The sequence below is a fragment of the Aquarana catesbeiana genome, linkage group LG04 (assembly GCF_042186555.1).
Source record: "Aquarana catesbeiana isolate 2022-GZ linkage group LG04, ASM4218655v1, whole genome shotgun sequence".
NCBI lineage: Eukaryota > Metazoa > Chordata > Amphibia > Anura > Ranidae > Aquarana > Aquarana catesbeiana.
In genome coordinates this window covers 463,275,317-463,291,256 of record NC_133327.1, presented here as the reverse complement: position 1 = coordinate 463,291,256, position 15,940 = coordinate 463,275,317, and the positions used below count along the sequence as shown (strand labels likewise).

General features: G+C 44.0%; 1 protein-coding gene across 1 annotated transcript in view; it reads left to right on the top strand.

Annotated features, from left to right (window-relative positions):
- Positions 1-15,940, top strand: part of AGT (angiotensinogen) — a 203,141-nt gene that overhangs the window by 152,683 nt on the left and 34,518 nt on the right. The gene's annotated exons all lie outside the window — the stretch shown is intronic.

Genomic DNA, 15,940 nt, shown 5'->3' with positions numbered 1-15,940 from the left:
TTAGGAGGTTATGTGCTGGGGGGGCTTTGGCGGGGGGAAGATACAGTGCCTTAAAAAAGTATTCATACTCCTTGACATTTTCCACATTTTGTCATGTTACAACCAAAAACATAAATGTATTTTATTGGGATTTTATGTGATAGGCCAACACAAAGTGGCACAAAATTGTGACGTGGAAATAAAATTATGAATGGTTTTCATTTTTTTTTACAAATAAATATGTGAAAAGTGTGCCGTGCATTTGTATTCAGCCCACTTTACTCTGATAGCCCTAACTAAAATCTAGTGCAGGGATCCTCAAACTATGGCCCTCCAGCTGTTGCGGAACTACACATCCCATGAGGCATTGTAAAACTCTGATATTTACAGACATGGCTAGGCATGATGGGAATTGTAGTTCTTGAACAACTGGAGGGCCATGGTTTGAAGACCCTTGATCTAGTGGAAAAAATTGCCTTTAGAAGTCACCTAATTAGTAAATAGAGTCCACCTGTGTGTAATTTAATCTCAGTATAGATACAGCTGTTATGTGAAGCCCTCAGAGGTTTGTTAGAGAACCTTAGTGAACAAAAAGCATCATGAAGGCCAAGGAATACATCAGATAGGTCAGGGATAAAGTTGTGAAGATGTTTAAACCAGGGTTAGGTTATAAAATAATATCCCAAGCTTTGAATATCTTACTTAGCAATGTTCAATCCATCATCCGAAAATGGAAAAAGTATGGCACAACTGCAAACCTAACAAGACAAAGCCATCCACCTAAACTGGCAGGCTGGGCAAGGAGAGCATTCATCAAAGAAGCAGCCAAGAGGCCCATGGTAGCTCTGGAGGAGCTGCAGAGATCCACAGCTCAGGTGGGAGAATCTGTCCACAGGACAACTATTAGTTGTGCACTCCACAAATCTGGCCTTTATGGAAGAGTGGCAAGAAGAAAGCCATAAGAAGTCCCATTTTGCAGTTTGCGAGAAGACATTTGGGGGACACAGCAAACATGTGAAAGAAGGTGCTCTGGTCAGATGAGACCAAAATTGATCTCTTTGACTTAAAAGCAAAACGCTATGTGTGGCTATGTCTGCACATCAAAACACAACAATGGTATATCTTGCGCTTACTCTAAGGCCCCTTTCACACTGGGACGGTGGGGGCGTCGGCGGTACAACAGCGCTATTTTTAGCGCTGCTGTACCGTCGTTCTTGCTGTGGTATTCGGCCGCTAGCGGTGCGGTTTTAACCCCCGCTGGCGGCCGAAAAAGGGTTAAAATCCCTCGTACAGCGCGGCTATAGCCGCGGTATTGCCACGGTATAGCCGCGCTGTCCCATTGATTTCAATGGGCAGGAGCGGTGAAGGAGCGGTGAATACACCGCTCCTTCCCCGCTCCAAAAAAGCGGTTTGCAGGACTTTTTTCACCGCCCTGCCTGCGCACCGCTTCAGTGTGAAAGCCCTCGGGCTTTCACACTGAACAAACAGCGGAGGCTGTTTAGGGGCGGTTTTCAGGCGGTATTTTTAGCGCAATACCGCCTGAAAACCGCTCCAGTGTGAAAGGGGCCTAAATGAGCAGCTAACACAACAAAAAGAATATTTGTAAATTGACCAATAATACAAAGTGTAGCGCTAAAAAGTGAAAAGTGATAAAAAATATATATACATAAGTGAAATGAACACACTAATTAAACGTGTCTTATATTAACATAAAGAAGTTCATCTTTGTAGTTCATATGTAAATAGGACCATTGGAGTCCTTAGCTGTGAAGCCAGTGAAAAGAAACGTCACCAAAATAAGTGAAAACAGTCTGGGCTATCTTGCGCCCCAAAATACCATAAACCAAATATTGTGGTGATGGTTAATAGTCGTTCATAAAAAATGAAAAATGAAAAGAAGGGATTCCAGAAATCCAACAAGACTTTACAGAGTCCACCTCAGTGTCTAATATAAGAATATGTGAAATTCCCTCAACCAGTGAAGTTGGAGGCTTACCGGAGGGTTTGAACCCGAAACAGCATATGCTGTAGGGGTCAAACCGGCTTGTATTGCCCACCGGCAATGAGGGGAATCTTGACAATCAGGAGGAATAGGGGTCCCAAATACTTTCATGGAAATATCCTCTCCTCACAGTTGATCACATAACCCAGAGTGCAGCCCATGTAGAATAAAAAGATGGCCACATAGTGTAATTCCATAAACAAACTGAATTTATTAAAAAAGGAAATACACTTACATTTGAGAAGTTAAAAAGCGCTTGTGTATAAAAAAGAAGGTAGCAGTGGATTTTTTTTTTTACTATCTGCCCTGTCACTAGGGATGAGCCGAACACCACCCCCCGGTTCGGTTCACAGCAGAACATGCGAACAGGCAAAAAATTTGTTTGAACACGCGAACACCATTAAAGTCGATGGGACACGAACGTGAAAAATCAAAAGTGCTAATTTAATGGTTAATATGCAAGTTATTTTCATAAAAAGTGTTTAGGGACCTGGGTCCTGCCCCAGGGGATATGTATCAATGCAAAAAAAAGTTTTAAAAAGGGACGTTTTTTCGGGAGCAGTGGTTTTAATAATGCTTAAAGTGAAATAATAAAAGTGAAATATTCCTTTAAATTTCGTACCTGGGGAGTGTCTATTGTATGCCTGTAAAGTGGCGCATTTTTCCCATGTTTAGAACAGTCCCTGCACAAAATGACATTTCTAAAGGAAAAACACACACCCCAAGTTTAGGAAGGAATTTTAAGGAAAAAAACTTTTTAAGGAAAAAAAACTTACATTTAAATGCCCATCAATACAGCCTTATCAGTGTCCATCTGCAGCCTTGCACAGCGTCCATCTGCATGCTTGTCCAGTGTCATTTGCAGCCTTCCAAGTGTCATTTGCAGCCTTGCCAGTGTCATTTGCAGCCTTATCAGTGTCCATCTGCAGCCTTGCAAGTGTCCATCTGCAGCCTTGCAAGTGTCCATCTGCAGCCTTGTCAGTGACATTTGCAGCCTTGCCCAGGCTGCAGTTAAACTGCAGTGACTTGTCAGTGTCACTGCAGTTTGAAAATGGCGCCACCGGTGCCGAGATACACAGAGCCGGTCCTCGGCTCTTCTCGGCTCCTCTTGTAGTCCCGCCCAGTCCCACCCTATGATGGACATAACACAGGTCCAATGGCGGGACTGGGCGTGACTGTGAGCGGAGCCGACCGCTGCCCATATAGATACATAGCCGAGTGCACTCGGCTAGGTTTGGCTAGCTCCGCTCACAGTCACGCCCAGTTCCTGTGCTATGTCCATCATAGGGCGGGACTGGGCGTGACTGTGAGCGGAGCTAGCCAAGCCTAGCTGAGTACACTCGGCTATGTATGTATATCGGTGGCCGGTGCTCGCTCCGCACAATCAGCAGGGGGGATCGGCGTATAACACGCACCCACGATTTTCCCCTGATATTAAGGGGAAAAAAGTGCGTGTTATGCGCCGATAAATACGGTAATTTAAAACTACTAGCGGCTATAATGAATTGTCTATGGGAGAAAACACGCACTTTTTTCCCCTTAAAATCAGGGGAAAATCGTGGGTGCGTGTTATATGCCGATCCCCCCTGCTGATTGTGCGGAGCGAGCACCGGCCACCGATATACATACATAGCCGAGTGTACTCAGCTAGGCTTGGCTAGCTCCGCTCACAGTCACGCCCAGTCCCGCCCTATGATGGACATAACACAGGAACTGGGCGTGACTGTGAGCGGAGCTAGCCAAACCTAGCCGAGTGCACTCGGCTATGTATGTATATGGGCAGCGGTCGACTCCGCTCACAGTCACGCCCAGTCCCGCCATTGGACCTGTGTTATGTCCATCATAGGGTGGGACTGGGCGGGACTACAAGAGGAGCCGAGAAGAGCCGAGGACCGGCTCTGTGTATCTCGGCACCGGTGGCGCCATTTTCAAACTGCAGTTTAATTTTAAAGGCTTATATGCATGGTATTGTCATAAAAAGTGTTTGGGGACCCGGGTCCTGCCCCAGGGGACATGTATCAATGCAAAAAAAAGTTTTAAAAACGTCAGTTTTTCGGGAGCAGTGAATTTAATAATGCTTAAAGTGAAACAATAAAAGTGAAATATTCCTTTAAATTTCGTACCTGGGTGGTGTCTATAGTATATATAAACAGAATCGACCAGCACAAACCCTATAACCTAACTATCAGCAGCTGTAGTACTGAGGTTAAATTTATCAAATCCCAAAATCATAAGTAAAGAAAAAGGCAGTACAGCGCATAAAAGATCCTAAATAAAACAATCAATAATTGTCCATATAAAAAATAGTTCCAAATAAAATCCAGCAATTCCTCCAGTGATAATCGTGACATGCAATAGCTTGTAGGGTGACTGTAGTGAAATGGACCTCCACCTTCGGTAGCACAAGCCGCTCACCTCTACAGATGGACCCCTGAATAAATCAGTCAGGTCAAATCAGCAGTTCCCTTATAGGGATAAAGGTAGGGGATGGTGTATGCAGATCCAGGTCAGGCTTCAACAACAGATACTCTTGCAGTCTTAAAACATCGCACTGTACCCCAGGGGAAAGGACAACAGCATGTATGAATGGATAATCCACATCGGATGGACGAGCGGAGCGCGGGTGACGTCATGATCCAGACACGTGGGCGGTGCCGTACGCGTTACGTCCCTAAAAAGGGGCAGGACTTCCTCAGCGGCGACGGCTGGCTGTGACTACACCCGCTTATATGCATATCAGAAATAAGAGATGGCCAATCAGCATCAAAGCGTGCCTCTCTCCATGGCAACACAGGGAGAAGTACTAGGCAGCGCAATATAAGTAAACAGGGAACACTGCGGAGAATATCCACTGCGGCTGCCCGTATTACATTGCTTGTTTTAAGAATGGCCATTATTAATTTTAAAGGAGCTCCAGCTCATATGAAGTAAAAAAATAAAAAAAATATATAAAAATATATAAAAAATTTGTCATCCCGCGCTCTGGACAACCATCTTGGGATCATCCATATTTTCATGATACATAAAATGTATAAGAAACATAAGGGAATATGAACAATAAATCAATCCCTAAGAGTCAAACACCAAAGTGAAATAAAAAACAAAAAAAGGAATAAGAAACAAAATAAATTCAAATACCGTAAGGGAAGGGGCCAGTGAGAGTCATAAATGATTTTGACAGTCAACTGCTACCGATCTGAAATAAAGCAATTAACGTCAAAATCAACGTTCAAGCCCCCAGGGATAAGGACCTTGGTCTCATGAATCCAATGGGATTCCCTGCGACTTAGTTGACGTAAAAAGTTGCCCCCTCTCCAATGTTTATTTACTCTCTCAATACCCCAGAAACTCAGTCCCCTGGGGTTTTGATCATGCACTAATTTAAAATGTTTGGAGACATTATGTGTCTTTAATCCCTTCTTGATGTTGTTGACATGTTCTCCTAAACGTACATGTAGGGGGCGGGAAGTCCTTCCTATGTATTGTAGACCACACTCACATTGGAGCATGTATACGACCCCTACAGTTGTGCAGGTAATCAGTTGGTCAATTTTGTATTCTTTACCAGTGGATGTGGCCCTAAAATTCTTACGTTTTTTACTATTGCATTTGGAATGCCTGCAGGCTGTGCACTGCCCACAGGCATAAAAACCTGAGAGGAAAGAAAACAATCGATTTTCCGACTGTATGGGGGGATCAACCACTCCTGGAGCTAATCGATCACGCAAAGATGGAGCTTTCTTATATATGAACATCGGATGTGGTGGCAGCAGGGGACCCAGCACACGATCCTGTTTCAGGATTGGCCAATTTTTTTAAACCAATCTTTCAAACTGTTTGTGTTGAACATTATAGTTAAGCACCATTTTAGAGTTGGAAACATCAGAGCTGGTATCCTTAACTTTATCAACAATCAGTGAGGCCCTATCCATGGCCAAAACCTTCTCAACCTCACTATTCAAATTGTGTATATTATAACCTTTTTCTACGAATCTGGACGTAAGCAACGTAGATTGAGCAACAAAATCGCTGACCTGTGTGCAATTACGTCTCAGTCTAACAAATTGCCCCCTGGGAATATTGCAAAGCCATGATTTGTGATGGCAACTTCCCAGGGGGATGTAGGAGTTACGATCCGTAGGTTTCAGATAGTTACACAATCTAAATCCTTCGCTCTCCTTCAAAATCTCAAGATCCAGAAAAACTATCTTTTCTTTACTGAAACACCAGGATAGCTGAATGTTTTTGGTATTACTATCAAGACCAAGTTGATCACCCTCCCAGATCATGACAAGGTCATCTATGTACCTTTTATAACACACTAGTTCTGGGGGGGCGATGCCTGAACACCACGTCTTCCTCCCAGTGGGCCATAAAAAGGTTGGCCACACTGGGAGCAAAACGGGCGCCCATTGCAACACCCCCTTTTTTGAAGAAAAAATTGACGATTAAACCAAAAATAATTCTTGGCCAAACAAAACTTCAAACATTTCAAAAGGAACTTTTTGTGTGCCTCAGGGAGATCAGAATATAAAGATAGGGCCCATTGGACAGAGGATATAGCATCCTCATGTCCAATGATGGTATATAAGGACCCTACATCAGCCGTGACCATAATACTAGAGGGGGACCATCTGGTTGATTCAATAGTTTGAATTATGTGCTTGGTGTCCTTAAGGAAAGCATCTGTTTTACATACCAAGGGCTGAAGAAAGTAGTCTATGTATTGACCTAACCTAGAGGAAATGGAATCGATACCATTTACTATAGGCCTCCCAGGAGGATTATTCATATCCTTATGAATTTTTGGGAGGCAGTAAATGATAGGGGTTCTGCAAAAAAAGGGGGTCCAAATAGGAGGCCTCTTTCTTAGTGAGAATATTCTCACTTTTCCCCTCCTCTATTAGCCAATGAAGCTCATCTTTATAAACCAACATAGGATCTTTGTTCAAAATTTGATAATTATCTCGATCCTCCAGTAGTCTATGCAGTTCTTCCAGGTATTTAGATTTATCCAGAATCACCAAACCTCCCCCTTTATCCGCAGGGCGAATAACGATGTCATTTCTTTTTTCTAATTATTTCATGCCCTGCCTGATAGGTAGTGGGTCTGTTGCTTTTCTAACCTTCATTTTATCCAGGTCATTAACCACTTGACGACCGCCTCACGCCGATTTACGTCGGCAAGGTGGCACGGACAGGCAAAATCACGTACATATACGTGATTTGCCTTCCGCGGGTGGGGGGTCCGAGCGGACCCCCCCCGGTGCCCGAGGCGGTCGTCTTTTGTCCAGCGGCGATCAGAGGTGAGGGGGAGGCCATCCGTTCGTGGCCCCCCCCTCGCGATTGCCGCCGGCCAATCAGATCACTTCCTTTGCTGCTGTATGCTAAACAGCAGCAAAGGAAATGATGTCATCTCTCCTCGGCTCGGTATTCCGTTGCAGCGCCGAGGAGAGAAGACTTCACTGTGAGTGCACCAACACTACACAACACAGTAGAACATGCCAGGCACACAAAACACCCCGATCCCCCCCCGATCGCCCCCCGATCCCCCCCCAATCACCCCCCCCCCTCCCTGTCACAAACTGACACCAGCAGTTTTTTTTTTTTTTTTTTTTTTTTTTCTGATTACTGCATTGGTGTCAGTTTGTGACAGTTACAGTGTTGGGACAGTGAATATTAGCCCCCTGTAGGTCTAGGATACCCCCCTAACCCCCCCTAATAAAGTTTTAACCCCTTGATCACCCCCCGTCACCAGTGTCGCTAAGCGATCATTTTTCTGATTGCTGTATTAGTGTCGCTGGTGACGCTAGTTAGGGACCTAAATATTTAGGTTCGCCGTCAGCGTTTTATAGCGACAGGGACCCCCATATACTACCTAATAAATGTTTTAACCCCTTGATGGCCCCCTAGTTAACCCTTTCACCACTGATCACCGTATAAGTGTTACGGGTGACGCTGGTTAGTTTGTTTATTTTTTTTAGTGTCAGGGCACCCGCCGTTTATTACCGAATAAAGGTTTAGCCCCCTGATCGCCCGGCGGTGATATGCGTCGCCCCAGGCAGCGTCAGATTAGCGCCAGTACCGCTAACACCCACGCACGCAGCATACGCCTCCCTTAGTGGTATAGTATCTGATCGGATCAATATCTGATCCGATCAGATCTATACTAGCGTCCCCAGCAGTTTAGGGTTCCCAAAAACACAGTGTTAGCGGGATCAGCCCAGATACCTGCTAGCACCTGCGTTTTGCCCCTCCGCCCGGCCCACCCAAGTGCAGTATTGATCGATCACTGTCACTTACAAAACACTAAACGCATAACTGCAGCGTTCGCAGAGTCAGGCCTGATCCCTGCGATCGCTAACATTTTTTTGGTAGCATTTTGGTGAACTGGCAAGCACCATCCCCAGGCAGCGTCAGATTAGCGCCAGTACCGCTAACACCCACGCACGCACCATACACCTCCCTTAGTGGTATAGTATCTGATCGGTTCAATATCTGATCCGATCAGATCTATACTAGCGTCCCCAGCAGTTTAGGGTTCCCAAAAACGCAGTGTTAGCGGGATCAGCCCAGATACCTGCTAGCACCTGCGTTTTGCCCCTCCGCCCGGCCCAGCCCAGCCCACCCAAGTGCAGTATCGATCGATCACTGACACTTACAAAACACTAAATGCATAACTGCAGCATTTGCAGAGTCAGGCCTGATCCCTGCGATCGCTAACAGTTTTTTTGGTAGTATTTTGGTGAACTGGCAAGCACCAGCCCCAAGCAGCGTCAGATTAGCGCCAGTACCGCTAACACCCACGCACGCACCGTACACCTCCCTTAGTGGTATAGTATCTGAACGGATCAATATCTGATCCGATCAGATCTATACTAGCGTCCCCAGCAGTTTAGGGTTCCCAAAAACACAGTGTTAGCGGGATCAGTCCAGATACCTGCTAGCACCTGCATTTTGCCCCTCCGCCCGGCCCAGCCCACCCAAGTGCAGTATCGATCGATCACTGTCACTTACAAAACACTTAACGCATAACTGCAGCGTTCGCAGAGTCAGGCCTGATCCCTGCGATCGCTAACAGTTTTTTTGGTAGCTTTTTATTGAACTGGCAAGCGCCAGCGGCCTAGTACACCCTGGTCGTAGTCAAACCAGCACTGCAGTAACACTTGGTGACGTGGCGAGTCCCATAAGTGCAGTTCAAGCTGGTGAGGTGGCAAGCACAAGTAGTGTCCCGCTGCCACCAAAAAGACAAACACAGGCCCGTCGTGCCCATAGTGCCCTTCCTGCTGCATTCGCCAATCCTAATTGGGAACCCACCACTTCTGCAGCGCCCGTACTTCCCCCATTCACATCCCCAACCAAATGCAGTCGGCTGCATGAGAGGCATTTTCTTTATGTCCTCCCGAGTACCCCTACCCAACGAACCCCCAAAAAAGATGTCGTGTCTGCAGCAAGCGCGGATATAGGCATGACACCTGCTATTATTGTCCCTCCTGTCCTGACAATCCTGGTCTTTGCATTGGTGAATGTTTTGAACGCTACCATTCATTAGTTGAGTATTAGCGTAGGGTACAGCATTGCACAGACTAGGCACACTTTCACAGGGTCTCCCAAGATGCCATCGCATTTTGAGAGACCCGAACCTGGAACCGGTTACCGTTATAAAAGTTAGTTACAAAAAAAGTGTAAAAAAAAAAAAAAAAAATATATAAAATAAAAAAAAATAGTTGTCGTTTTATTGTTCTCTCTCTCTCTATTCTCTCTCTCTATTGTTCTGCTCTTTTTTACTGTATTCTATTCTGCAATGTTTTATTGTTATTATGTTTTATCATGTTTGCTTTTCAGGTATGCAATTTTTTATACTTTACCGTTTACTGTGCTTTATTGTTAACCATTTTTTTGTCTTCAGGTACGCCATTCACGACTTTGAATGGTTATACCAGAATGATGCCTGCAGGTTTAGGTATCATCTTGGTATCATTCTTTTCAGCCAGCGGTCAGCTTTCATGTAAAAGCAATCCTAGCGGCTAATTAGCCTCTAGACTGCTTTTACAAGCCGTGGGAGGGAATGCCCCCCCCCCCACCGTCTTCCGTGTTTTTCTCTGGCTCTCCTGTCTCAACAGGGAACCTGGGAATGCAGCCGGTGATTCAGCCAGCTGACCATAGAGCTGATCAGAGACCAGAGTGGCTCCAAACATCTCTATGGCCTAAGAAACCGGAAGCTACGAGCATTTTATGACTTAGATTTCGCCAGATGTAAATAGCGCCATTGGGAAATTGGGGAAGAATTTTATCACACCGATCTTGGTGTCATCAGATGCTTTGAGGGCAGAGGAGAGATCTAGGGTCTAATAGACCCCAATTTTTTCAAAAAAGAGTACCTGTCACTACCTATTGCTATCATAGGGGATATTTACATTCCCCGAGATAACAATAAAAATGATTAAAAAAAAAAAAAAAATGAAAGGAACAGTTTAAAAATAAGATAAAAAAGCAAAAAAATAATAAAGAAAAAAAAAAAAAAAAAAAAAAAAAAGCACCCCTGTCGCCCCCTGCTCTCGCGCTAAGGCGAACGCAAGCGGCGGTCTGTCGTCAAACGTAAACAGCAATTGCACCATGCATGTGAGGTATCGCCGTGAAGGTCAGATCGAGGGCAGTAATTTTTGCAGTAGACCTCCTCTGTAAATCTAAAGTGGTAACCTGTAAAGGCTTTTAAAGGCTTTTAAAAATGTATTTATTTTGTTGCCACTGCACGTTTGTGCGCAATTTTAAAGCATGTCATGTTTGGTATCCATGTACTCGGCCTAAGATCATCTTTTTTATTTCATCAAACATTTGGGCAATATAGTGTGTTTTAGTGCATTAAAATTTAAAAAAGTGTGTTTTTTCCCCAAAAAATGCGTTTGAAAAATCGCTGCGCAAATACTGTGTGGAAAAAAAAATGAAACACCCACCATTTTAATCTGTAGGGCATTTGCTTTAAAAAAATATATAATGTTTGGGGGTTCAAAGTAATTTTTTTGCAAAAAAAAATAACTTTTTCATGTAAACAAAAAGTGTCAGAAAGGGCTTTGTCTTCAAGTGGTTAGAAGAGTTGGTGATGTGTGACATAAGCTTCTAAATGTTGTGCATAAAATGCCAGGACAGTTCAAAACCCCCCCAAATGACCCCATTTTGGAAAGTAGACACCCCAAGCTATTTGCTGAGAGGCATGTCGAGTCCATGGAATATTTTATATTGCGACACAAGTTGCGGGAAAGAGACAAATTTTTTTTTTTTTTTTTTTGCACAAAGTTGTCACTAAATGATATATTGCTCAAACATGCCATGGGAATATGTGAAATTACACCCCAAAATACATTCTGCTGCTTCTCCTGAGTACGGGGATACCACATGTGTGAGACTTTTTGGGAGCCTAGCCGCGTATGGGACCCCGAAAACCAAGCACCGCCTTCAGGCTTTCTAAGGGCATAAATTTTTGATTTCACTCTTCACTGCCTATCACAGTTTCGGAGGCCATGGAAAGCCCAGGTGGCACAAAACCCCCCCAAATGACCCCATTTTGGAAAGTAGACACCCCAAGCTATTTGCTGAGAGGTATAGTGAGTATTTTGCAGACCTCACTTTTTGTCACAAAGTTTTGAAAATTGAAAAAAGAAAAAAAAGTTTTTTCTTGTCTTTCTTCATTTTCAAAAACAAATGAGAGCTGCAAAATACTCACCATGCCTCTCAGCAAATAGCTTGGGGTGTCTACTTTCCAAAATGGGGTCATTTGGGGGGGTTTGTGCCACCTGGGCATTCCATGGCCTCCGAAACTGTGATAGGCAGTGAAGAGTGAAATCAAAAATTTTCACCCTTAGAAATCCTGAAGGCGGTGCTTGGTTTTCGGGGCCCCGTACGCGGCTAGGCTCCCAAAAAGTCCCACACATGTGGTATCCCCATACTCAGGAGAAGCAGCTAAATGTATTTTGGGGTGCAATTCCACATATGCCCATGGCCTGTGTGAGCAATATATCATTTAGTGACAACTTTGTGCAAAAAAAAAAAAAAAAAGTGTCACTTTCCCGCAACTTGTGTCAAAATATAAAATATTCCATGGACTCAATATGCCTCTCAGCAAATAGCTTGGGGTGTCTACTTTCCAAAATGGGGTCATTTGGGGGGGTTTTGTGCCACCTGGGCATTCCATGGCCTCCGAAACTGCGATAGGCAGTGAAGAGTGAAATCAAAAATTTACACCCTTAGAAATCCTGAAGGCGGTGCTTGGTTTTCGGGGCCCCGTACGCGGCTAGGCTCCCAAAAAGTCCCACACATGTGGTATCCCCATACTCAGGAGAAGCAGCTGAATGTATTTTGGGGTGCAATTCCACATATGCCCATGGCCTGTGTGAGCAATATATCATTTAGTGACAACTTTTTGTAAATATTTTTTTTTTTTTTGTCATTATTCAATCACTTGGGACAAAAAAAATAAATATTCAATGGGTTCAACATGCCTCTCAGCAATTTCCTTGGGGTGTCTACTTTCCAAAATGGGGTCATTTGGGGGGGTTTTGTACTGCCCTGCCATTTTAGCACCTCAAGAAATGACATAGGCAGTCATAAACTAAAAGCTGTGTAAATTACAGAAAATGTACCCTAGTTTGTAGACGCTATAACTTTTGCGCAAACCAATAAATATATGCTTATTGACATTTTTTTTACCAAAGACATGTGGCCGAATACATTTTGGCCTAAATGTATGACTAAAATTTAGTTTATTGGATTTTTTTTATAACAAAAAGTAGAAAATATCATTTTTTTTCAAAATTTTCGGTCTTTTTCCGTTTATAGCGCAAAAAATAAAAACTGCAGAGGTGATCAAATACCATCAAAAGAAAGCTCTATTTGTGGGAAGAAAAGGACGCAAATTTCGTTTGGGTACAGCATTGCATGACCACGCAATTAGCAGTTAAAGAGACACAGTGCCAAATTGGAAAAAGACCTCTGGTCCTTAGGCAGCATAATGGTCCGGGGCTCAAGTGGTTAACCACTTGACAACTGGGCACTTAAACCCCCTTCCTAACCAGACCAATTTTCAGATTTTGGTGCTCTCACATTTTGAATGACAATTACTCAGTCATGCAACACTGTATCTATATGAAATTTTTGTCCTTTTTTTCACACAAATAGAGCTTTCTTTTGGTGGTATTTAATCACCGCTGGGTTCTTTATTTTTTGCGCCGTAAAAGAAAAAAGACCGAAAAATCTGTAAAAAAAAATACATTTTTCTTCATTTCTGTTATAATATTTTGCAAATTAGTAATTTTTCTTCATATATTTTGGCCAAAATTTATACCGCTACATATCTTTGGTAAAAATAACCCAAGTCGGTGGATATTATTTGGTCTTTTTGAAAGTTATAGAGTCCAAAAGCTATGGTGCGAATATCTGAAAATTGATCACACCTGAAGTACTGACGGCCTATCTCATTTCTTGAGACCCTAACATGCCAGAAAAGTACAAATACCCCCCAAATGACCCCTTTTTGGAAAGAAGACATTCCAAGGTATTTAGAAAGATGCATGGTGAGTTTTTTGAAGTTGTCATTTTTTCCCACAATTCTTTGCAAAATCAAAGTTTTTTTTTTACTTTTTTTTTTTTTTCCACAAAATTGTCATATTAGCAGGGTATTTCTCACAGACCACATATGCATACCACAAATTACACCCCAAAACACATTCTGCTATTACTCCCGAGTACGGCGATACCACATGTGTGAGACTTTTACACAGCGTGGCCACATACAGAGGCCCAACATGCAGGGGAGCACCTTCAGGCGTTCTGGAGCACCCAGGCCAATTCTGACATTTCTCTCCTACATGTAAAAATCATCATTTATTAGCTAGAAAATTACATAGAACCCCAAAACATTATATATGTTTTTTTAGCAAAGACCCTAGAGAATACAATGGCGGTCATTGCATCTTTTTATCTTGCATGGTATTTGCGCAGCAATTTTTTTAACGCGTTTTTTTTGGAAAAAAAACTGTTTTGTGCTTTACAAAAACCAAAAACCAAAACAGTAAAGTTAGCCCAATGTTTTTGCATAATGTGAGATGAAGTTACGCCGAGTAAATAGATACCCAACATGTCACCCTTCAAAATGCGCTTGTGGAATGGCGCCAAACTTTGCTACTCAAAAATCCCCATAGGCGACGGTTTAAAATTTTTTACTGGTTACATGTTTTGAGTTACAGAGGAGGTCTAGGGCCAAAATTATTGCTCTCGCTCTACCGATCGCAGCGATACCTCACATGTGTGGTTTGAACACCGTTTTCATATGTGGGCGGGACTTACGTATGCGTTCGCTTCTGCATGCGAGCACACAGGGGCGCTTTAAAATTTTTATTTTTTTTTTTATTGTTCATTTTACTTTATTTATTTTAGTTTGATGCTTTTTTTCCAAAAAAAAAAAATTTTGACCACTTTTATTCCTATTACAAGGAATGTAAACATCCTTGTAATAGGAATATGGCATGACAGGTCCTCTTTACAGTGAGATATGGGGTCAATAAGACCCCACATTTCACCTCTAGGCTGGGAAGCCTGAAATTAAAGAAAAAAAAAAAAACGATCCTGGCTTCGATCGTAGCTGTGAGTCGGTAGAAGCGCAGGAGGGGGGGACATCCCCTCTCGCCTCCCATAAGAACGATCAAGCAGTGGAACAGCCGCTATGATCATTCTTATGGTGTAGGGAATCGCCGGCTGAAAAAGCTGATATCTGAATGATGCCTGTAGCTGCAGGCATCATTCAGATATCCCTGCACAAAGTCAAGGATGTTGTATGACGGCCGGCGGGCGGGAAGTGGTTAAAACGCATTTTTTTTTTTTTAACACAAAGTTGTCCATTTATACAATATTTCTAACACATAGCATGTACATAGCAAAAATGACACCCCAAAATAGATTCTCCTGCTCCTCCTGAGTACGGCGATACCACATGTGTGAGACATCCACAGCCTGGCCACATACAGAGGCCGAGTACAGCCGAGCATGCCTCAGCATGGCAGGGTATAGCTGGGTATGGCGGGGTATTGCGGAGTATGGCGGGGTATTGCGGAGTATGGCGGGGTATTGCGGAGTATGGCGGGGTATTGCGGGGTATAGCGGGGTATTGCGGAGTATGGCGGGGTATTGCGGAGTATGGCGGAGTATGGCGGGGTATGGCAGGGCTTTGCAGAGTATTGTGGGGGTATTGCAGAGTATTGTAGGGGTATTGCAGAGTAATGTGGGGTATTGCAGAGTAATGTGGGCTTTGCAGAGTATTATGGGGGTATTGCAGAGTAATGTGGGCTTTGCAGAGTATTATGGGGGTATTGCAGAGTATTATGGGGGTATTGCAGAGTAATGTGGGCTTAGCAGAGTATTATGGGGGTATTGCAGAGTAATGTGGGCTTTGCAGAGTATTATGGGGGTATTGCAGAGTAATGTGGGCTTTGCAGAGTATTATGGGGGTATTGCAGAGTAATGTGGGCTTTGCAGAGTATTGCACAGCAGAAGGGATGGCTGAGCATGGATGGATGGATGGCTGGATGGATGTCTCTGTGCAGCGCTGTGGGCACTACACATCCAGCCCACAGCGCTGCAGCCATCCATCCATCTCCCTTCTCCTCCACAGTGTACCGATCGGTACATAAGAGGGGAGGAGAGGAACCGGCGTCATCAGATGACGCTGGTCTGTTTACATGTGATCGCGCCGTCATTTGACGGCGCGATCACATGGTAAACAGCCGCGATCAGCGGCCATTTACCGGGATCCGTGATGCGCCGGGTCCTCTGGACCCGGCGGTCACGGATGTGCTCGGGTGCGCGCCCCAGGGGGCGCGCGAGAGGGGAATTCCGGGAGGACGTCACAGTACGTCCTCCCAGAGTTAAGCAACCGCCCTGCAGCCGTCATTCGGCTATGGGCCGGTTGTT